Genomic DNA, 25,192 nt, shown 5'->3' with positions numbered 1-25,192 from the left:
GGCAGTGATAGCTCGCCCACTCTTTGCAAAGGGCTGCATCATGGGGTCTTTAACATCCACAAACTAATGCTGCCAGGCGAGATGCCCAGTTTAACATTCATCTGAGCGACGACACACAGATTGGTGCCCCACTCTGCCTGCGAAACACCAGAATCATAGTTTATACCTGGGTCGGGATTCGAACCCAAGTGTGACAATTTAGAGGCGAGTATGCATATCTCTGAGCCATCCGATCATCCACTATATATGGTGCATGGTTTGAAACGTCTTCAGAGGTAATGTCCAGCCACACTGGCACATTTTTGCTGTCGTTCAGATTACAAGGATGATCCAGTCTCATCGGTCAAGTCACTCTGAGTTGAACTGGAGTGAAATGAAATCATGGAATGAGATGAGCAGACTGCGGGATATACACCTGAAAAACACATTAAGAGGGGCGTGATGGCGACGGAATGAGTTTATGCACAGTGTGAGGGTGGAGGATGTGTACACTGTTATGCAAGATGGATGAATTGCAATCACCAGGATTTAGAGCTTCCAGGCAGTGGAAAGAACAGAATAAGTTACCCATAATCCATCATTTGCCGAGAAAAGTCAGCATCAATTCAACAAGAGCTCAGCGATGAGTGCACGAAGCAAGCACGTTAACAACCATCGAAGCCGCAACACTGGAATCATTTCAGAATTAAAAAATAATGATTTCCAGTAAGGAACGTGCATTGGCCTTTTTTTCTCATCCCATTCAAGCACTTGCACTGCATGGCCAAAATTATGTGGACACCTGTTCATCCAATATCTCATTCCAAAATCATGGGCATTAACATGGAGTTGTCCCCCCACCCTCTTTGCTGCTATAACAGCCTCCACTATTCTGGGAAGCCTTTCCACTAGATGTTGGAACATTGCTGCAGAGATTTGCTTCGATTCAGTCACAAGAGCATTGGTGAGGTCGGGCACGGATGTTGTGCGATTCGGTCTGGCTCGCAGTCGGCGTTCCAATTCATCCCAAAGGTGTCCGATGTGGTTGAGGTCAGGGCTCTGTGCAGGCCGCAGGACCAGATTTACTTGCTTGTGGGCCCTAGGCCAAACCTTATCAGTGCCCTCCCCCCAAAAAATTATATATATATATATATATATATATATATATATATATATATATATATATATATATATATCGTAATATTGTAATGTAAAAAAAGGAATTACAACATAATGTAACACATCAATAATTTTTAATCAAATTAGTTCCATATCAAGTACATCAAAGTACATCAAAGTAAATCAAGTTCCATATCATGTACATCTTACACATAGGAATAATGGAAAAATACAATGATACTGAAGCATAATAAATTACAATTAAATACAATGCATACAATGAAATGCAATGCATACAATGCATAATAAAAAGCATACAATGAAACCGATCAGAGAACCCACAAGTCCCCGGTGGGCCCCCAGTTACTGGTGGGCCCTATGCCAATGGCTTATGTTGCCTATTGGAAAATCCGGCCCTGGCAGGCCTGTCAAGTTCATCCACATCGATCTCGCCAAACCATTTCTGTATGGACCTCGCTTTGTGCATGGGGGAATTGTCACCATGAAACAGGAAAGGGCCTTCACCAAACTGTTGCCACAAAGTTGTAAGCACAGGATCGTCCAGAATGTCATTGTATAGTGCAACGTTAAGATTTCACGTCAATGGAACCAAAGGGCCTCGCCGAACCATGAAAAACAGCCCCAGACCATTAATCCTCCTCCACCAAACTTTACAGTTGGAAAGATGCATTTGGGCAGGTAGCGTTCTCCTGGCATCCACCAAACCCAGATTCGTGCATGACACTACCAGATGGTGAAGCATGATTCATCACTCCAGATAAGGAGTTTTCACTGCTCCAGAGTCCAATGGCAGTGAGCTTAATACCCCTCCAGCCGACGCTTGGCATTGGCACATGGTGATCTGAGGCTTGTGTGCAGATGATCAGCCATGGAACCCCATTTCATGAAGGTCTCTACGAACAGTGCTTGTGCTGACATTGCTTCCCGAGTGAGTTTGGAACTCGGTAGTGAGTGTTGCAACTGACAATAGATGACTTTTCCATGCAACATGCATCAGCACTCAGCGGTCCTGTTCTGTGAGCTTTTGTGGCCTACCACTTTGCGGCTGAGCTGTTGTTGCTCCCATACGTTTCCACTTCACAATATCAGCACTTACAGTTGACCAGGGCAGCTCTAGCAGGGCAGAAATTTAATGAACTGACATGTTGGAAAGGTGGCATCTGATGACGGTGCCACGTTGAAAGTCACTGAGCTCTTCAATACAGCTCATTCTACTGCCAATGTTTGTCCATGGGGATTGAATGGCTGTCTGCTTGATTGTACATACCTGCCAGCAATGGGTATGGTTGAATTAGCCGAATCCACTGATTAGAAGGGGTGTGCGCATACTTTTGTCCATGTCGTGCAGCTCTTGATTCAAAGACCCCAGGGTTGCAATCTGAAATGCGATGTCGACTTGCCCAATTCTCCTGTATGATGCCTCTCATGATAACTCATGAGATAACTCATTTTACTCTCATGGGTAAAATAATATATTTTTTTATAAACAGACAAAATATATATATATATATATATATATATATATATATATATATATATATATATATATATATATATATATATATATATATATATATATATACTGTATGTAATGTGATTCTGATCTACTATACTCTGTCACAGAGCGTTGGTGAGGCCAAAGCAGTTTTTGGCAAGAGTTATACTGGGTGGTTTGCCACTGCCTTACTGGCAGTAGTTTTGCCAGGAATTTTGAATTTGGCCAGGGTGCTGACGAAAGCTCATCTACTCTTCACGAACAACACCTGGGACCGGTAACATCCACCAACGAAGGCTGGCAGATGGGACTCATGCTTAACATCCATCTGAGGGATGGCAGACAAATTGATGAATCACCACACTACAAAACATCGGGACGACAATTTACAGCTGGGTTGAGATTCAAACCCATACTAGACAGCTTAGAGTTGAGTGTGCATACCTCTTAATCATACTGTCAGTCATAAAGCATTATATATTTATCTACATATATATATATATATATATATATATATATATATATATATATATATATATATATATATATATATATATTTTTTTTTTCCACATCAGCGATTGCTGCATGCATCCTGTTCCCTCTCTGGGGTGAACTGGTCTATAAAATTGAGAATTAAATTTTCTTTCTGGTATTGTCTGCAATAAAATCCTACTGGGAACTCGGAGGCTGTCGGTGTGCTACAGTACGCTTATACCTAATAGGCAGAACCGATGCAAATGTTTAGCCAGAAGAACCTTTTTTGAAATTTAAATTTTTCCTGGCTACCCCAGAACTGTTTTGTGTACCATCGACAATTTAATGTGTGGTAGGCATTTCCTGTTGGTCAGGATGGTGTGGCACTTGATTCCTAGTACACATTCCAGTAATAGGGTATGATCTTTGATATATCCGTGTGTGTGTGTGTGTGTGTGTGTGTGTGTGTGTGTGTGTGTGTGTGTGTGTGTGTGTGTGTGTGTGTGTGTGTGTGTGTGTGTGTGTGTGTGTGTGCGCGCATGTCCCTCCCTAACTCCATAACCATGAAACTTATCAGCCTGAAACTTTGCATGCAAACTAAGAAAACTCCACAGAAGTGCAGGAGTGAAAATTCGTTTTTGGGTTTATTAGAATCCCCCCCTTTTGTAGATAATTAATGCTCTTATTGAATTATCTCCTTTATCAGTTGCCATCCTGGGCCACCACTCTCTATGGGGTCTTTATGCGTATCCTGCGTAACCTCGCTGTGGTCTGAAGGTACCATATTTTTTATGGTGCCATGTCTAATGTCTGTCTGAAGGTGCCATATCTGTCTTAGGAAGACATCATCCTCGGTCAAAAATTAATACGGATTCGTGATCAGCGTGAAAAATGGCCATAAAAAAACACTCCTTTTAATGGGACAACAGAGAAAAAGTCGATGTGTGCCCAACCCTAATATTACATGCCATAGTAAGCCATAATTATCAAATTTTACCAGAAAAGTGGGTAAATTTGGCGGCCATTTTGAATTTTTGCATTTTACCAACCTAAGACATCATCCTATGTCAAAAATTTCAACGGATTCGTGATCAGCGTGAAATTTGGCCATAAAAAATACTCCTTTCAAAAAAAAGTATGGTTGTATGCCCAACCCTAGTATGACCAGCGAGGGAAGAGACTGCAGTCTGCCTGTCTGGAGGGTGAGGGGTAGTACGGCAGAGGGTGCAGTCATCAGAAAATAGATAAAAGGGATTTTCCAGAGTCAGAGAGATCATTTATGAAAATCAGGAATAGGACTGGTATCAGAGCACTGCATTGGGGCACTCGAGCCTTCACAGGGAGAGGAGATGAAAGGATTCCACTGGGAGCCACACGTTGGTGAGGAGAGTAAAGGAAGTCAGAAAGCCATGTGTGGCGTTGATGATGGATGCCATAGACAGGGTTTGGATAGCAAGGCAGGGTGCCAGACAATATCAAAAGCACGATACATGTCCAGAAAGACGGCCCTGATCTCATGTCTGATATGAAGGCTTCCGTACATTGTTGGGTGAGTAGAAGCAGCATGTCCAATGTGGAGTGACCAGGTCTGAATCCAAATTGGTGATCAGAGGTGTGGCCCTTGGAGAAAAGGAAGGATTTTATATCAACTGTGTTGATGGATTTCATGACCTTGCTGATTATTAGAAGTAAGCTAACACTAGTCTGCGTCACTTCAGAGGTTTAGGTTTTCTCAACGGCTCCTATATGCTTTTTGCATGCTGAATTCAGAAATGTATCTAATTTCGCTCAATCAGGTCAAGTTTTTGTGCTATCTCAATTTGAAGGGAAAAAAATATTCCAAATTTTTGTTTTTTTAATGAGCATTTTTTAAATTCAAAATCAGACTTATATTGACAGAAAATGCACAAACTATATATAAAATGACACACAAGTACCGTTAATGTGAAATTCAACATTAAAAAGACGAAGGAAAACAGCGACTGCTGGAGCGACTGCAGTTGGGTGTTGCCAGAAACAACGATTTATCTATATTTTTGGGAAATAGAAATGAAAGTAATTTAGAAGGCACTTTCTTCCACATTAAGTGTACTTGTGTGTCATTATATGTATAGTTTGTACATTTTCTGTCAATGTAAGTCTGATTTTGAATTTTAAAAATACTAATAAAAAACCCCAAAAATTTTGATTTTTTTCCCCTTAAAATTGAGATAGCGTAGAAATTTGACCTGAATGAGCGAAATTAGATACATTTCTGAATTCAGCATGCAAAAAAACTTGAGAACCGTTGAGAAAACCTCGACCTCTGAAAAAAATATTTCAAATGCAGCCCAGTGTAATCGGTCTGAAGTTAAAGGGATCTGTTTTTGCACCTTTGTTTATTTAATGCAGTGTTGTTGGCTGATTTCATAGCAGATTGAAGATAACCTAGGGAAATTTTATACAGTAAAAAGAGAAGAAAGAGGATGTGAAAGATCAGCAGAGCAGGTTTTTAGGACATGCGAGCTGATGCCGTCTGGACCAGTTGCAAAATCGGAGTTGAAGGTTGTCAGAAACTTCACCTTTTCAACTGTAAAAGACACAAATTCCAGGTACAATTGAGCAATTATCATGCTGTATGCATGTATGTTTTGCTTATTTTGGCAAAATTTTATTTTAAATGGAATGAATGTATTTTACTTAATAACTGTTCCAATAAATGGGCACCAAGAAAAGGTCCATGTGCCCCCATGTTCTATGACATTGGCCAGCATTTGGAAATTGCTCTTAAATGAGCATTGATGTTTGCTGTCATTTGATTCCATTCGGGTCATCATGGAAATCAGACATTTAATACTATGAATAAAAATGTTCAACTCATGGGCACTTGAATGACATAAACTGGCCCAAAAGGGGTGCATGCCAAAAATCACAGGAAATAATTACTTTCCTTTCACATAATATCCATATATATATATATATATATATATATATATATATATATATATATATATATATATATATATATATATATATATATATATATGTTTTACGGCATGCTAGCTCAGAAAATCCTGTGATAAAAATGATAAAGGTCAATTTGGGCATCTGAACTGGTGCTTGGAGCCGTAGTGAGGCTAGGGCCCAAGTGAGGCCCGAGTGAGGAACAAACTTCTTTTTCTATGCTTTATAGCAACATGAAATTGATCTCGATGGGGAAATTGCTATTAAATGAGCAGTATTGTGTCCAGTGAGGTGATTGTATACTGTACTAAAACATGGAATGATCACTGAGCAATGTATTTCAAAAGTCTTCTTCATATGGACTACTGACTGGGAATGAGTGGCCCCAAAAAGGGCCCTTTAAACATTGCGAAAAACATTATGCACTGAAAATAGCAATCCATATGCATGATTGGGATTCTCCATCAATTATGGGAACACCAGGTGGTCCTTTACAGGACCATCACTTATCACACAGGCTCTGAACATGTGGGATGCCTATGAAGCAACAATTTCACATCTGTAGTTAATAACTTTGTGCAGGAAAGATCATGACAGATAAAATGAAGTTAACCTATCCCTGTTATTGTTGACACATGCTAATATGATGAGAAAAATCGAAAAATTTGTGAAATGTATTGACATAACTTGCAGGCACACCTGCCCTCCAGGTGGGAGTATACCCTTCGCTGCCCACCTTCGGTGGGCAAACTGCTGTGGCTGTCTTGGAAAGGCATTTTATAATTTTTTATCAAGTTTTAAAGAAAGTTTATTGATAACAACATATCATACTCCATATCATCAAATAAAGGAAGATAGTATGTGATATTGGTTACCACCAAAGGTGACACTATTTCTGCACTATTTCCACACATCAATCTTGAATTTCGGTGACATCCACGTTTGCTCCATTACTGTAAGATTGCTTCGTAAAGTCTCGTCAAATACGTTTATGAGGCACATTGTCTCACATTCTTCATTTTCACCGTGAAAAAAATTGTACTTTGTTTTAGTTCCCTGAAAATTTAATTGGTTTTCTCTTTTGAAAGAAGACATGGACTTCACGTGGGGAGAAATGAGGTTGCTGGTCCTTTGGGATCATTTGTGGTCTTGTATAACCAAATAAAACACATTGTGGTTTGGGTACGAATGAGGAAATTGGTCCAATCGACCAAATTTTCGACGGACTTCATGGCATTGTTGCATACCTGACTACTAAACTGCTTGAGCATTAGCTTGCCTTTCACCAATTCCAGATGTGCTTGGGGCCAGGGTTGGGATTATGTGTTCATTATTATTATTGCCAAATTATACGACTGTTCTTATTATTGTTGTAAATATTATTAGTATTAATTAATAGACGTTTTGTTGAAATGTTATCAGTATTTTTATTATTTATTTTGTCATTAGAATGCCATGCCGTGGTAGAAGGACGTATTAAGCTGCTTTATATACTTTAACATGGCGTCTGTTTAAAACATGAGAATTCTAATGGATTTTTTTTTTGTCATTAGCCTAATCAACTCAGGAGGTCGTGACGATCATTTTTGTGGTTTCACATTCCACATCAGAACGCTATAATAGAACTCCACCAAAAACATGCCCCCCCCACACACACAGCCACATCTCATACATTTATAGCAGATTTAAAGGGTCTACAACTATACAGGGTCTTTGGTGTCCTCAGGAACTTTTGGGTCCTCTGGGTCTTTGGGGCTTTTTGGGTCCATGGAAACTTTTGGGTCATCTGGGTCTTTTGGGTCCTCAGAGTGTTATGGATATTTTGGGTCCTTGGTGTCTTTTCAGCCATGTGGGTCTTTTGGCCTTTGGCCTTTTGACCTTTCTTACTTTTAGGCCTTTGGGATACTTTTCGGTCCTCAGGGTGTTTTGGGTCCTCGAGGTCTTTTGCGTATTCGAAGTCATGTGGGTGATTTTGGGTCTTTGGTGTCTTTTGGTTACTGTGGGTCTTTTGGGTCCTGAAAGTCTTCAGGTTCTTCTGTATGTTTTGGGTCTTTGTGGTCATCTGGGCCTTTTGGGTCTTCAGGGTCTTTTGGGTCCTCGGGTACTTTTGGGTCGTCTGGGTCGTAGAGTGTTTTGGGGTTTTCCGGTGTTTTGGGCCTTTAAGGTCTTTTGGATCCTCAGGGTCATTTGGATATTCAGGCTTTTTTGGTTCCTGGGGGTCTTCTGGGTTCTCAGGGTCTCTTGGGTCTTCAGGGTCATTTGGGTCTTAGGGTACTTTTGGGTCTATGGGGTCTTTTTTTTGTATACCTTGTCGAGGCTCGTATGAGAGCGAACACACTTCAAGGGGGGCATGATACAAGAGGGGTGGGAGTGGGAAGGACAAAACAGTGGGGAACAGTGACATTAGGAGATCTATGGAAGGGAGAGGGATGTGACGGGGAACATTGGGTATACAAGATGGACATACAGGGACTTTCAGGAAGGAAAACAGGAAATTTGAAGTAGGTAGGTTTGGGATGGATTAACGGGGGAAGAAAAGATCGAGGATTTGGAAAGGGGGTGATAAGAGGTGGTGGTGAACAGCCGTTTTGAAGGCCTGGAGAGAAGAATGGGATTGAACAGAGTGAGGGAGTTTATTCCAAAGGCGGGAAAAAAGAGTGAAGGTAAGTTTTACCAGGAAGGGGTTGTTGGCGGACTTTGAGCGCCTTGTGGAAATATGGTGGGGACAAAACGCAGACAGAGCAGGTGGAGCAAGACCGGCGAGGAGATGGGAGAAGACAGAAAATCCACCTTGCAGTGAGAGAGTGAGAGGACCAAACACAGCTTCATGGCTGGAGATAGCAATGATCCGAAATACCTCGGTTTCCACAGCGTGAAGCCAAGAAAGGTGAGAGGCGGGAGCACCAGCCCAGAAGGGAGAGCAGTACTCCATCAGGCTGTGGACGAAAGCTTTGTATGTGGTCAGGAGTTCTGGTGGGCCGAGGAAGGACTTTCCACCATGGAGGATTCCCAATCAGCGACTGGCTTTGGAAGCCAGGTTGGAAATGTGGCTTTCCCAGGAAAGATCATGGCAGATAGTGAGACTCAGAAGCTTGAAAGAAAGGAATTCTTCCAGAGGATTGTTGAGAAAGTGGATTGTGGGTAGGGGGGGGTGGAATCAAAACGGTCCTTTCAGACAGACACAGTGAGAGTGTGAGATTTCTCAAGATTGAAAGACATGTTCCACGTGTAGGACCAGTTTGTGATTTTTCCCAGAAATGCAGACAGTGAAGAAGCTGTACCAAGCCGGTATGAGGGATGACAGATGGTACAGTGGAGGGTGGAATCACCATCAAAGAGATAAAAAGGATTTTCCAGCAAGTCGGAGAGGTCATTGATGAAAAACAGAAAAATAACAGGGCCCAGAACGCTGCCTTGAGGAACTCCAGCCTGGACAGGAAGAGGAAATGACGAACTCCATTTAGGGCCACACATTGACTGCCACAGGAGAGGAAGTCTGCGAGGCATGAATAGAGATGGCCTTGGATACCATAGGAAGAGAGTTTGTTGAGCAGGACAAGGTGCCAGAACTTTTTAAAAGCATGCAATATGTCTGGGGATTTGGCTCTGATTTCATATCCGGCTTTGAGGACCACCATCCATTGTTGGGATAGCAGAAGCAGCATATCCAGTGTAGAGCGTCCTAGTCTGAAACCGAATTGATGATCGCAAATTAAGCCGTTGGAGAAGAGCAAGGCAGTAATGCCCATTACTGCCCTTTTGTGCAGGGCAGTAATGTTTGCTGATTTCCAAAGCAGATGGCAGATGACCTTGAGAAAATGAGAGGGTGAATAGAACAGAGAGAGGGTAAGCAAGAGCAGATTTTTAGGACACATGAGCTGATCCGGCCTGGACTGGTTGCAGAATCTGAGTTGAGGTTTGACAGCAAGCTCTCCACCTTGTCAGAGGAAAAGGACACAGAGTCTAGGGACAGTTGGGTGCTACTGGGTAAGCTGGGTACAGACAGCGATGGGCTACGGACACAAGATTTAGCTGCAAACACCGAGTTTAGGCATTCAGCCTTTTCACGTGCGGTATCAGCAGTGCGACCATTTCAGATAAGGGAGGGGATGGAGAGGAAACATACACCAGAAACAGATTTGATTAGACGCCACCAGGGTTTGGAGGAGGGAGAGTGGTTTCAGAGTTCAGACTTGAGCTTCTAAAGATGTTGTTTTCTGGCTCTCCTGAAGGTAGATACACACTTGTTCTGAGCTTTATGGAAGGAACTGAGATTACCCTCAGTTGGGTTTGCTTTCCATGAAGCAAAGGCAAGTTGTTTCAGGTCAACTGTCTTGCCACAAGCTTCAGTTGACAATGGGTGGGAGGAAGGGTCAGACAACTGAAGATGAGAGGGGATAAATCTGTGCATGAGGGAGGGCAAGTTTTCTTGAAAGAATTCCCAGGATGAGTTGATGTTGGAGACTGTAGTGATGGGAGACCAATCTAAAAGGTTTATGGCTGCTTTGAGACCCTGCCCGTCGTCATGAGTGAAATGCTAGACTCGACGGCGCTGAGGTGGTTATCTGATGACAGCCAGAGAGATATCCACTTTGACAAGCATATGTTCAGAAGAACCGATTGGAATGTAGGAAGAACAGCAGATATTTAAGGGAAATTTGTCAAAATCAGATCCAGAAGAGATAGAGTAGCATTGGTTGAGATCCGGATCAGGAAAATGACCCATTGATTCCATCCCAATGAGTCACAGAAATCTTTTGCTGAAGAGCCATGACAGGTGAGAGAGGTACTGACACCCAGCCAAGTGGAGTGATGACAATTGAAGTCACTACATGTGAGGAAGAGAGAGTTCGGATGAGAAGATAGAAGTTGGTCCATGTTTTTGGATAGTGAGGTGAAAATGGAGTCATCACTGTTTGGTAGATGGTACAGTACACATATAAACATGAGGTGGGAGTAGAGGGGAACCCGGAGCCAGAGGTATTCCTGGGGGTGGAGAGAGTGAGGGCAGTGCATGGAGGGTGAGGAATCGAGTCTTTGATGAAGAGAGCAACTCCTCCATCAGGAGGAGGCTCAGGTAAAAGTCTGTGAACCTATTATGTGGATATCATAGGTCAGTAAATAGGTCATTTGGTTATTTTGGGTTCTCAATGTCTTTTGGGTCCTCAGGGTCTTTTGGGTCTTTTGTGTATTCAGGGTCTTCTGGATATTTTGGGTCTTTTGGGTCTTCATGGTCTTTGAAGTCTTTTGGGTCTTCAGGGAGGGTCTTCTGGATGTGTTGGGTCTTTGTGGTCATCTGGGTCTTTTGAGTCCTCTGGGTCTTTGGGGTATTTTTGGTTCACTGGGTCTTTTTGGTCCTCCTGGTCTTTTGGGTCCTCAGGGTAATTTGGGTCCTCAAGGAAATTGGGGTATTTTGGGTAATCAGGGTCTTCGGGGTCTTCTGGATGTTTTGGGTCTTTTGGGTCATCTAAGCCTTTTGGGTGTTTTAGGTCATCGGGGTCTTTTAGGTCCTCAGAGTTTTTTGTGGTCCACTTGGTCTTTTGGGTTACCTGGGTATTTTAGGTATTTTGGGGTCTTAAGTGTCTTTTGGGTTTTTTGGGTCCTCTGTGTCTCAGGGTCATCTTGGTCCTTGGGATATTTTGGGTCCTCAGGGTCTTAAGCATATTGTGGGGCCTTAAAGGGTCTTCAAAGGTCAAAGGGGTCTCAACAGTCTAAAGGGTCAAAAGGTACATTTCAAATAGTGCGTAATTAATTAATAAACATACGCAATTAATCGACACAAAAAGTATCACTCAAACACACACACACACACACACACACACACACACACACACACACACACACACACACACACACACACACACACACACACACACACACACACGGAAAAGTGGGGTTCAGCAATTGGTTCACTTTGTCTATCTCTGTCTACAAATGTCAGTGTATGATTGACGAACTACGTAATTTCAATTGAATGTTGTATTTTGAACATGAATCGAAAATCAAACCTGCAGTTTCACAGGACTTTGGTCCCAAATTTGTCCCGAACACACATGCACAGAGAAGAGTGTGATAATGCTTTTACTCTGGGTGCTTGGAAATCAAACAAAATTAATAATCATTCCAAACAGGAAGCTTACTGTTTTACATGATATCATGTAGGACACAAACTACAGGCACGATTGAAGAACAAACGCATGTTAAATAAGGTGGTATATAATATGTTGCCTCAACAGAAGTAAACTTCCGAATTTTTTTTCTACAACCTTTAAAATCTTTATTTTATTTCGATTTAATTACATGTGTGAACATTGTAGAACACAATTTGCCTTCTTGGCACTTTTAAAAATATTTGTTTAGCAGTACTTGGACAACATGTTACAGCATTTTTACATAATCTCGACAAATCAAATTTGCTGCTCGCAAACCCCACCCATGCCCTTTTTTCTCAAGACTTTGTGCAGTAACGTGTTCTATGAACTCTCGAGTTGAAAAAATGAAATACATTTTATCGATGCCTTACAGCAAACTGTCCAGACAGAAGTGCCAAGATCGAAGTACAATCAACATAGGATGGAATAAGAGCAAGATTGCCGCAACCAGCATTCCATTCTACTCACATTTATAGTGGTCGTGTTTTGTGTATGATGTGTTTCGAAGGCTGTGTGAGACTTCATGTCACCACGAAAAAAAGTTTCAAAGAACAACAGACCAAGAATGATTCATGGAGTAATCAAAACAATGGAAAAATGTCGATCATGAATGCAATAATTGTGTTTCACTTGGTAGATTGGTCAAAAGATGTTGAAAGCTGGGCACGCAAGTCCTGCAAGTGGAATATTTTTTTAATGACTCCTTTCTTATATCACAAACTGCAATCACTCAAGACGTGCAAGATTCTCAAGCAATGCAAGAAGATGATCAGATAGAGCAGGATATTTCCCCAGAAAAGAAGAAGCGAGCATAGCAAGCATGTGTACACTTCAAAGTTAGATGTGAAATGCATAATATGCAATGAAGAAAAGTATCCAAAGGAAACTTTCGGAATATACACCAAATGAGTAGGCTGAACACGGCTGAAGATATGTTTGAAGAAATGACTGGTCTCGGCCGATCCACCAAAGAATTTCTCATTGATGAATGGTCCACATGTCTCGCAGTCTGTATGATGTCCACAGATGAGTGTTCACAGGATTGAATTTACATGTGCGAATATATCACACTAACACATTCCATGAGATGAAATTTTGAGCGAAAGACTTTTGGAAAAGTTGGAAGACTTTCTGGAATACATCACTGAAGGAATGTATCTCTATTACATTGTAGCAAGAGGTAATACAAGGAAATACAAGGAAAAAAGACAGGTGGAGGCCATTCAGCCCATCATGCCTGCGTGAACACCATACTAATTTATCAACATTAGGTAAAATGACATTTATCTCATTCTTCAAATAGTCATTCTCTCACGTGAAAAAAGGAACCCAATTCAACCATTTCCATGTTTACGACGACATTGTTTTAGTTCAGCATGCCAACAAAAACATATCAATCTATCGAGTGCAACCTGTGGCTGATGGTTGCATCATTGGTTGGGACGCGGCTATGCCACTGATGCAGTGTCCCCCTTACCAGTACACTGGTACTCATTTTGCCGACTTCGGAAGGATAACAGGCTGAGTCAACTTCCTGGTGTATTAATTCAGTGGCCAACGGGGCTTGAACTCAGGACCCTAGGATCCCAAGCCCCCACCCACCCACCCAAGCCGCCAACAAAAACATATATGGACAGCTTATTGGAAAAAAATAAACGACCATTTTTGTGTATTTGGGAAGGGATCCTTTTGAGGCTCCTGGATGGCCATATTACATCATTCAGGTTCCCATTGGGAGAAATGTCATGTCAATACAATATATTTTTTCTTTGTAACATCGTAATTCGAATTTTAAACTCAAAGGAGATATCAAACTATGGTCATTTCAAAGCAGTTTTTCTCATACAGGCCCATTAATATGGAACTAAGACGCATGAAATAATTACTTCTGTGCCTTGTAATAGTCGGGATTTGGTTGATCCACTGGTTTAAGTGCCCAAATGAACCATTTTTTTCATGTTCATCACCATATTTTTCAGCTCAGCAAATCAATAAACATATATTTTGACATTTTATCGAAAGTAAAATTATTATTTCCTGTAATTTTGTTATGGACCATTTTGGATCCTCTTTGGGTCAGTTTAGTTCATCCAGATGCCCATAAGGAGGCCATTATGATTCCCTCTATCCATTGGGACCATACCCTCTGCAGAGCGTCGGTGCTGCCTCAGCAGTCTCCATGGCTATTAGGCACAATGCTGGACAGGTCACCACTCCAAAACAGTATACCAGCATGCTGGCACTCATTTTGCTGACCTCAGAAGAATAACAGGCAGAGTCAACCCCTCCTGGTATTAATTCAACAGCCAAGTGCGATTTGAACTCAGGATCCAAGGATCCCAAGCCCACCACCATAACCACTAAGCCAACACCAGGCATACATTATGATTCATAGAGTCAGATGTCTGATTTTCATCGTGATCCCAAATGAAATCAAATTACAACATGCATCTATGTACATTGAAGAGCAATTTCCTCATGTGGGCCAATTTATCCCCTCTCCTTACCTGAGCCATCTTGCCCCTCATCCTACCTCCACTCTTGGTAACTCTTCACTGTGTTCAGCTTCAGTATCAGCTCCTGCTAAGTTGTCCCAAAGTGTGTGGAGTTCTAACATCTGTGAGCTCCATTCTAACATAACTCATCTCACTCTCTCAATCAGTGCACACCTCATCACCACAAGCATGCTCATTCCTTCCTCTTAGCACACCTCCCCCTCTTCCCAACCCTACAAGTGTTGTAAGGCCTCCCCCTCCCGCCCGCTCCCTTCTTCACCATACCATGACCAAGTCTCATCGTTCTCCTCTCCCCACTTCTCCCATTACCCTCCTACACCTTGTCCATCTCTACCCTCATCGTCTCCATTCACTCTCAAAGTTTCCCTCTCACTGCTCCCACTCAAAGCAGCCTTCACACTCTTCCCACTCCAAGCTTCCCTCTCACCTTTCTCAAAACTTCCCCCCTCACCCTTCTCTCTAAACTCTCCTCTCTCACCATTCTCCCTCCAATCTGCCCCCTCACTTCACCTTCTCAAAGTTTCCCCCCCCCCTCATATCCAAAAAGCTGCCTCCTTCCCCTACCTTTTCTCTTCCATCTCATCACTCCACTTCCTCCAATCTTCAACTTCCTTCTGCCCTCTCTCGAATTACTGCCCTTTGTCTTCAACCAATCACCACTGAGGCTTTTCTCCTCCTCATCCGCCCTCTCCCCTCGCTCTTTTGCAACACCCCACACTCTTTCAACAACTTCTTACATCCCCCCCCCTCCTCCCTCATCCTATCCTCCCCCTCCCCTGCACCCAAAGCCTCCTCCCCCCCTATTATTTAACAGTCTGGACCTCAAACATCCGGGACCTTCACTCAAACCTGACATCTTTCCATTCAGGTTGCCACTGACAAATCAGACATAATCTGCTAAACAGAAACTTTCATCCTTCAAGATGTCTCTGCCCCCCGAGTATCTCTCCTTGGTTACTCCCTCCTCTGGTATGACAGACCTGAGCCTCGCCCTTGCGGCGGAGTTGTACTCTTCATCAAAGGCTCTATTCCTCACTCTCCATGCACTGCCCTCACTCCCCCACGCCCCCAGGAAACCTCTGGCCCTGGCTTTCCCTCTATTCCCACCTCATGTTTATGTGTGTGTTGTACCGTTCACAAAACAGTGATGACTCAATTTACATCTCGCTCTCTGAAAACATGGACCAACTTCCATCCTCTCATCTCAACTATCTCTCTTCCTCAGATGTGGTGACTTCAATTGTCACCATGCCAGTTGGCTGGGTGTGGGTACCTCTCTCACCTGCCATAGCACTTCAGCAAAAGACTTCTGTGACCCATTGGAACTGAAACAATCTGTCAACTTTCCAACCCGGATCTCAACCAATGGTATTCCATCTCTACTTGATCTCATTTTGACCAATTTCCTGAAAATTTCTACTGTTCTTCGTCCACTCCAATCGGTTCATCTGACCACATGTTTGTCAAAGTAGACATCTCGCTGGCGGTGATTAGAGTACCACTTCAACACCGTCGAATCTGGCATTTCACTCAGGCCGACTGGAAGGGACCAAACGAAGCCATCAAACTTCTAAACTGGTCTCCCAGCTCTACTTTCTCTGACATCAACTCGTCCTGGGAATTATTTCAAAGTAACTTGATCTCTCTCATGCACAGATTTATCGCATCTCGTCTTCATTTCTCCTAACCCCTCCTCCCACTCTTGTAACACTGAAGCTCGTGGTGAGGCAGTTGTCCTGAAACAACTTGCCTTCACCTCATGAAAGGCTAATCCAACTGAAGGCAGTTTCAGTTCCTTCCACAAAACTCAGAACAAGTGTGTGTATCCCCTCGCAACAGCCAGAACACAACAGCTTTAGAATCTTATGTCTGAACTCTCAAACCTGTCTCCCTCCTCAATATCCTGGTGGCATCTAGTTAAGTTTGTTTCCAGTGTATGTTCCTCCTCAATCTCTTTCCTTACCTCAAATGGCCGCACTGCTGATACTGCACGTGAAAAGGCTGAATGCCTAAACTCCGTGTTCGCTTCCAAATCTTGTGGCCCAAAACCATCGCTTTCTGTACCGACCTTACCCATTTGCACCAAGCTGTTGATGGACTCTGTGTCCTTTTCTCCTGACAAGGTGGAGAGCTCACTGCAAACCTCGAGTCTGATTCTGCAACCAGTCCAGACGGCATCAGCCCACATGGTCTAATAATCTACTCTGCTGCTCTTGCTCACACTCTCTCTGTTCTTTTCACCCTCTCCTTTGCTCAAGGTCATCTGCCATCTGCTTGGAAATTAGCAAACATTACTGCTCTGCATAAATATGAGCAAAAAAGATCCCTGCAACCACAGAACCATCAGCCTTCTCCCAATCATCAGCAAGGTTATGGAATCCATCATCGCTTCAGACATTAAATCCTTCCTTTTCTCCAATGGCTTGATTTCCCATCATCATTTTGGATTCAGACCAGATCACTCTACCCTGGATATGCTGCTATCCCAACAAAGGATGGAGATCCTCAATGCCAGACATGAAATTAGACCATCTCCTGAGAAATATTGCATGCTTTCTATACGGTCTTGCATTCTGCCCTGCTCACCAAACTCTCTTCCGATGGTATCAAAGGCCATCTCCACTCATGGCTCACAAACTTCCTCTCCTGTCACAGCCAACCTGTGGCCCTTAATGGAGTTCTCTCCTCCACTCTTCCTGTCCAGGCTGGATTTCCTCAATGCAGCATTCTGGGCCCTGTTCTTTTTCTGTTTTTCATCAATGATCTCTCTGACACTGGAAAATCCTCTTCATCTCTTTGCTGATGACTCCATCCTCTGTCGTACCATCTGCCATCCCTCAGACTGGCAAGTCACAGCTTCTTCACTCTCTGCAGATCTGGATAATATCATAAACTGGTCCAACACATGAAACATGTCTTTCATTCCTGAGATATCTCAAACTCTCACTGTGTCTCTCCGAAATGACCATCTGGAAACCTCCCCTCCCCCTTCTACTTTCTCAACAATCCTCTTGAAGAAGTCCTTTCATTCAAGCTTCTGGGTCTCACTATCTGCCATGATCTTTCCTTGGAAAACCACATTTCCAAGCTGGCCTCCAAGCCAGGAGCTTCCTGGGCATCCATCGTCATGCAAAATCCTTCCTTGGTACACTGAGCTCCTGACCACGTACTTCCGTCCACAGCCTGATGGAGTACTTCTTTCCCATCTCGGCTGGTGCTCCCCCCTCACCTTTCTCAGCTTCACACTGTAGAAAACAAGGCATTTAGGATCAATGGTATCTTCCACGATGAGGCTGAGTCTTTGGGTCTCTCACTCTCTCACCGCAGGCAGGTCAGTGGTCTTTCTGTCTTCTACAGTTTCATCTCCAGCCTTGCCCCCCCCCCACGCTCTGTCTGCAATATTTCCCCACCCCCCACCCTCCCCAAATATTTACGCAGAGCACTCAAGATCCACCAGTTTCCCTCTTCTGGAAAAACTACCAAAATCAAGAATCACTGCTCACCTTCACTTTTTTCCCCCACTTTTGGAACAAACTCCCACACCCTCTTCAATCCCACTCTTCTCTCCAGGTCTTCAAAACAGCTATTCATCAAAATCTTTAATCTTTCCCAATCCAAAACCATGATCTTTTCTGCCCCCATTAATCCACCCCAAACCCATCTCCTTCAAATTCCCTGCTTTCCTTCCTGAAAGTCTCTGTCGTGTAAGGACCGTCCCTATAGTGTCCATATTGTTTTCCCTGTGTACCCCACCCCATCCCTCTCCCTTCCACAGATCTCCTCATGTCTCTGTTCCGCACTGTTTTGTCATTCCCTCTCCCGCCCCTCTTGCCTCCTGCTCCCCTTGTTGTATGTTCTGGTTGTTAGCTCTCATACGAGCCTTGACATTGTATACAAATAAAAATAAAAATTCATGTAATATGGGGTTATTATCCCATGTATCCCCCTCTTGGTGCCCATTTATTTGAACAGTTATGAAGTAACGTACATTCTTTACATTTAAAATCAATTTTTTCCAAAATTAAAATAAGCAAAACATACAAGCAAATAGCATGATAATTGCTTAAGTCATGTTATTGTGGCATTCGGGGCATTTGGGCCTCTTTCTTGTCTTTCCATGGGAATACAGGCCATATTTTTCATGTCAACCTTTTTTTGCACCTTGATGCATCTTAATAAATCCACTTTGATGATATTATTTTACTCTGCTTGTCAAAATTGGCGAGAGTCATATAATGTCCACGAGGCACTTAAAAGTTTTAAAACGGACCCTTGTGGGCACCATTTTTTAAAACTCGATTGGCACAATCGTTTTCAGCTGAAATTTTTACCTTAGGAAGCATTTTCAAAAAAATGTGAACACCATTTTCGACCTGGAGCAGGTTTGTTTTGAGCCGAACTATGGTTTATTACGTGCCGACATTCGGTAAGTTTGATGGACCAAACTTTATCTGTAATTGCTTATTTCTGCTCACAGATGCTTGCAAGGTTATCCTGGCACACATTTTCTGAGATATCCCCAAAGATAAAAATAAAAATCTCGTGGGCTCAGATCAGGGAGATGTGGAAACTCCTCAACGCTGAAGTGTCAGCCAATCATTCTCTCACCGAAGTGGCTTGTCACCCACTCACGGGACTCATTTTCTGTGTGAGGAGTTGCCCCATGCTACTGAAACCATTGTTCTTCTCTGCAAAAGCTTCTCCTATGACCAAGAGTTGCCCAGAACTCTTGCAGAACTTAAATTTAGCATTCAGATTTGATGGTCATGGCATGGTTGATGGACAAATAATGTCAACTGCGATGATTGATTCCATGACATTGGTGATGATTGGAAGTATAGTATGCTAATTGGGTTGTAGTTAAAGGGATCCATTTTTTCACATATTTTACATAATGTTGTGATGTTTGCTGACTTCCAATTTAAGTCCTGAAGTGCTGAAGTGTAAAAAAAAAAAAATTAAGTTAAATGAAAAATAATATTTGCAAATATGCAAGTGCAAATGTAAAAGCAGGTCACACTTTATGGCCCACAAATAGCGAATCCACAAATAGAGATTATGTGCATATATATATATATATATATATATATATATATATATATATATATATATATATATATATATATATATATATATATATATATATATATATTGCAGACCCAGGGTTAGGGGTGAAGACCACGAGGGGTGAACTACCTCGGGTTCCCACCACTCTCAGGAATCGCAGGCCATCACACACGAATATCTTCTTGACGCGACGGGTCGCTAATCCACCATGAACGCAAATAACTCGACCACGTGATTTAGCTTCCTCTGTCAAATGAATAACATTTACCTGAAGGTCACGTGATCTAATCACTGATCTAATCACTCACGTGACACCAAGCTGTTAGCTTTGTAAAAAGAAGCACGCTCTGGCAATCGCACACCAATTGTGTTCGAGGAGCGAAGCGAAGAGGCAAGAGGTGAGGGGTGAGTGAAGAGCCTGCGAGGAGGCTCTAACGGCTCTGCACTACTCCTTTTGTAAACCCCGGGAGAAGGGTGGGGTGATGACTGGAAAGCAATGCACTGTAGCCCGACTCCTGCTCCTCTATTGGGCCACAGAGGGCCGCTTCGGCACGGGTCAGAGTTTCTGACTCAACATTGGGCATGCTCCCAAAGCCAACATCCCAGCCCTGAATGTGCTCCGAGTGCAGTCTGAATGTCGAACGGCAACGGAATTCCCCCACCACCCACCGCCCCCTCATGAGCCAAAATGCACACCAGGGCCCCGAACCACACTCCCGGATCACCCTTCTCGTGACCCTTCCTCGTTGCCCCTGGTCTTGCCATGGTCTGGTGACTGGATGAGGGTCGTATCAATTCCGGATGCTCACTTGGGACGTCCCTGGTGATACTCAGTCAAGCTATTAACGTCTGTTGTGTGGTCAAGCATCGCGCGGTGTGGTGGACAGACTGACTCGTGTTGTTTTCCTCAAAATAGTGGCGATTTGTAGCAATGCAGAGGTTCGAGGAGGTGTGGGAATATTTTTCCTGTGTGTGGGAGGCGTTTGTCGTCAAAGTGGTGAAGTTTGGTGAGCAATGTGCAAAGCAAGGTGAGGTGCCGGTTGGGAATTCAAACACAGATTTGAACGAAATAATGGCGCGTGATGCGCAGGTGGTATAGTATAGTGAAATGGAGTGGTGTGGTGGTTGTGAGCCACGGGAGGCATAGTGGTATGCTTATTACCAATTACCTAATGAATGGCATGTGTGCGTGCATGCTTGTTATGTACCATGGCTAAAAGGAAAGGGTTAGGGTAGGAATCAGAATATGAATTAGAGATAGTTACTCGACTTAACTACAAGACCCACACAACGCACTTCGTCCCGTTTACCAATGAGGCATGAGGGGAGGACTAACTGCATGAAGGCTAATGAAATAACTGCTTGATGTCCAAGCTTGGAGTCCCCACGGCTCAAATTTCATTTAGCCAAGCAGGCACATGAAGCCTGGCATCAGCGACCTGATTGCCTGCAGTGTCTGCAAACGTCTTGCAGTCCACGCAAATTCCCAGGGGGAGCACGGAATGTAGAGCGAGCACTGCTGTGGTCTGTTTGCCCAGGCCCTGCAACCGGGCCATGGGAACAGACCAGTAGACACAGAACAGTATGACCTGCCAGCTCAGAATCCAGAATTGCGTGTTTCCCCACACCACCACCAGACCGGGTGCATCCCACTCCAGCACCTGGAGCACCTCATTCTTCCCAAAGGTGAGCTCACTCCGAGTGCTGTCTGAGCTCCACCTGCTTGGCAACTCTTCCTCCCAGACCGCGGACATCATACTAGTGTCCTGCCTCCGCGACCACACTCGATTACACCATTCTCGCAGGTCGGACCGGTTCCGATGCAGCGACGTCGCCGCAACGACCATGCTCAACAGATGGGTCACAGCCTCGGCAATATACTTGGAGGATTCAGGCCACATGGCTTGGAATGGCTCATCAAGCAAGATGCGTGCTCAGACACGGCCGCCATACATGCTTCGTCCTCGAGAGGAGGCTATGGCAAAGCATCTCCATGCGGTGACAATGGAACAAACTCGGAAGTGTAAGCATGTCATGCCCTGATCAAAAGTGACGCAGCAACGTCATCACGGTGCTAATCAGCTGCCGACGTCATCACGTCATGCTCACTCACGAACTCTGGATGTATGCAGAAATATATCTGCAGAAATGTATTCAGAAATACAGAAATTTAAAAAGGGTTCGTAAACTTTTTATCACCACTGTATGTATCTCCTCTTTAAATTTTATAAAACCGAAGAACAAATATATTTGGTGATCATAATTATAACAACCTCAAATACCGCAATTGGTCGAAATTTAGTCCAACACAATTCAGTTCAGAGTAGAACAATTAATCGACAGAGCAGGATGAAGATGCTTTGGGCAGTTACTCACCAATGATAGGTTATCGTGAATTATTCTCGTGCATGGTCAAAATCTTTAGCTCCGTAAATAAAATATTTAGTTCATGCATGTATACAAAATATAGTTGCTTTCACACCATCAGCATAAATTGGTGTGGATCAATGCCACACTGCTTGACTTGCTTATTTCACAACAGGAATTACATTTCAAGGGAAAAAGCAGTAAAGTTTGTATTTTGAACGTCAACTACATTAGGCCTCCAGCATTTATCAAAATTTAGTGCTCAAAGAATATTTTTGAGTAAATTTACATGCACTGAGATATTTGGAAAATGAATCCCTGATGTGGTTTATGAGACAAAACTGTTTGTTTTTCAACCTGCTAAGGCAGCTGCTGCATTAACCCCGATCATCTCAGGGATTATTTTCCCGTGAAGGGGATTATAAAAGTGTAGGATTCCAAGAATCACATAACCCTCACACTGCTGGACCTGCTCTTGGCCAAGCAGTACCCCCTGGCATTATAGTACAGCTCACAAATCTCCATAACCAACCCGGGTGTCATCACTGTGGCATGTCCATCCATACTCAAAATCCAGATAATTTATTCTGTGCAGCAATGGTGAGAGCAATCAAACGGGAATTATGAGTGATGACAAAATATTTCAAAAGCATGACAAAAATTTTTTTAAGCAAATTAAAGTCAGAAATAACACAACATGCAAATTTCATGATGGTGGAAAAGGCATAATTTCAAACAAACTCATTAATCTCCTTTTGTAATTCTGAAACAAACTAAACAGTGATCGATTATGAAATTATCAATAACCCACCAAATGGGTTCACAATAGGACAGTAATGGAGTTGACGATAAGCATAGTAATCCGACCAACGAAGGGACTCTGACCACATTTCAATTCCACCAAATTGACAGTTGTGTTATAGCACCAAATCACCATGGTTCTACTCCTCCCTGCTCAGCTCACATCTCTTTAACCTTCCTTTGTATCTCTGCCCCTTTTTCTCCCATCTTATACTCCTCCCCTTTACTCACAATCACCAGAGCAGCTTTGGTGCTATGACCAACAACAGTCATTTTTCTCCATCCTGCAGCGAGGGCGTCTCCAGCGATGGCAGGACAATCGCAATGTGATGGCAACGGGAAGAATACATGAGATTTATCTTTGGTTTTGCTCACAGCCATGCGTGGTCTAATCCTCTTGACCAGATACACCTATCATCAAATGTTCAAAGGAACCTTTTCATTCTGGCCCTGTGTCCTCACAAGAGATGAAATATTGTAGGTGTCTAAGCTGGTTGGCTCTCAATAGCCTTTTCGCAATGTACATTTTCATGTGTTCTCCCAAAGTGGATTAGCACTGGTCGCTCAAAGGGGACATGACAGCTTAATTTCTGCAAGAGAGTGTAGAATCGCCAGATTTATGTTTGGATAAGACCGCCAGCATATTGAGCAATTCACAACAGTGTTCCTGAAGCTGAGAACATGAGGTCTATAGTAATCTGGTTTCTTTGAAAATCAGACCATGCCATTTTTCTGGCAGACATCACAACATTTTTTTTAATCATCGGGATTATGGAATAAGGTCAACAAAAGCCCGATACGTCATCTCTCTCTATTGTTCCATTACCTCCAATTTTGCCAGATGGTAGCGACCATGTGCATTGTGTGATATGGCTAATGCGTTCAGAAACGTGACACACAGCAACATGTCTGCACAAAGGAATCCTTGAAGCTGTGGATTTTCCAAGTCAAAGCCTTTGTCTGGCTTCCATTGCGCTCAATGTCTTCACTTTCTAATCCCAGAAATTGACAGCCATGTTATGCTCCGTGGACCTACAGATTTCATTGTTCTGTCAAAACCATGGGGCACTGTCCTTCTTTGTGCCTTATTAAATAATATCCTCAGCCATCTTTGGACAACATTCTGGAAAGGAGGTAACCTCAAAAAAGATAAATTGATGCGATATATTTCGAATAACCCCTCAATATGTCATAAATCTTCAGGAAATAATGCAAGCATTGGATTCAATATTTACTAAATTTTACAAAGATATCTCTATGATACTCATAAATGGCAATGTGTGTATGTGTGTCTGTCTGTGTGTGTGTGTGTGTGTGTGTGTGTGTGTGTGTGTGTGTGTGTGTGTGTGTGTGTGTGTGTGTGTGTGTGTGTGTGTGTGTGTGTGTGTGTGTCCTCCATAACTCTAAAACCATAAAACCTCGCAGCCTGAAACTTTGCATGCACACCAAGAAAACTCCAAGAAAGTGCAAAAGTGAAAATTGGGTGTTTTGGTGAACTAAAACACCCCTTTTCAAGATAATCAACGGCCTTATTTAATCATATTGTTACGGCTGTGGAAATTGACAGAACACCATAAAGGTCTCAAGATCAGTTCGACCAATAAGTCCATGTCCAGATAGATTTCCTCACCGTTGTTTAAAGGGAATTCATTATGTTAACCGGGCTGTGATCTTTGAGTTAGCCGTTATTCTTTACTATCGTTATTTTGGACCAACCACGTCCACCACCAACATCTTTCTCAACAACCGCTTTATAACAACCACCACCACCACCAACATCGCTCTCAACAACCGCTTCAGATCAACCACCTTCCACCACCACAACCACACCTGCCTCTCACCAAACCACGCCATCCTCACCACTTCGCCAGCAACCATCAACAACTCCACACCACAAACATCGCCTCACCTTCGTCTCTGAAACGACGCCATCTTTGCGCCAGCCACAGCGAGTCCGCATCGAGCGGCGTCGCTACAGGCCGACGCGGGACGTTTGCTCGTCGGATCAAGCTTGGTGATCTCGCGCACGTCCGCTTTCCGCGCAGAGGTCAGAGGTCAGAGGTCGAGGATCGGAGGCCAAACCGCGTCTCACCAGCCCTATAAAAGGACGAGCAGAGCGCCAAGCTCGCGTACGAGTTGGGTTGAGTCGAGTTGATCGGTCGGCCTGAGTCAGTCTGGAGAGGTCGGGGAGTCGGGAGGAAGCCAGAAGCCAAGGAGCTGCGTGGAAGTCTGGGCTCGTGGCGGAGTCAGGAGCTCGG

General features: G+C 43.3%; 1 long non-coding RNA gene and 1 pseudogene across 1 annotated transcript in view; both read right to left on the bottom strand.

Moving 5' to 3' along the window:
* The window catches only part of LOC147034585 (uncharacterized), a 39,808-nt gene that overhangs the window by 14,190 nt on the left and 426 nt on the right, over positions 1-25,192 (bottom strand). Inside the window, exon 1 of the long non-coding RNA XR_015059340.1 lies at positions 24,844-25,192. This exon is cut by the window's right edge and continues 426 nt beyond it. This is a non-coding gene — a long non-coding RNA (uncharacterized LOC147034585). The remainder of the gene's footprint in view (positions 1-24,843) is intronic.
* On the bottom strand, positions 21,158-21,802 carry LOC147034586 (uncharacterized; annotated as a pseudogene).

This window comes from Eptatretus burgeri, chromosome 1 (genome assembly GCF_056783735.1).
Source record: "Eptatretus burgeri isolate ZD-2024b chromosome 1, Ebu_testis_v1, whole genome shotgun sequence".
NCBI classification, from domain to species: Eukaryota; Metazoa; Chordata; class Myxini; order Myxiniformes; family Myxinidae; genus Eptatretus; species Eptatretus burgeri.
This window is presented reverse-complemented; position numbering and strand designations above follow the sequence as displayed.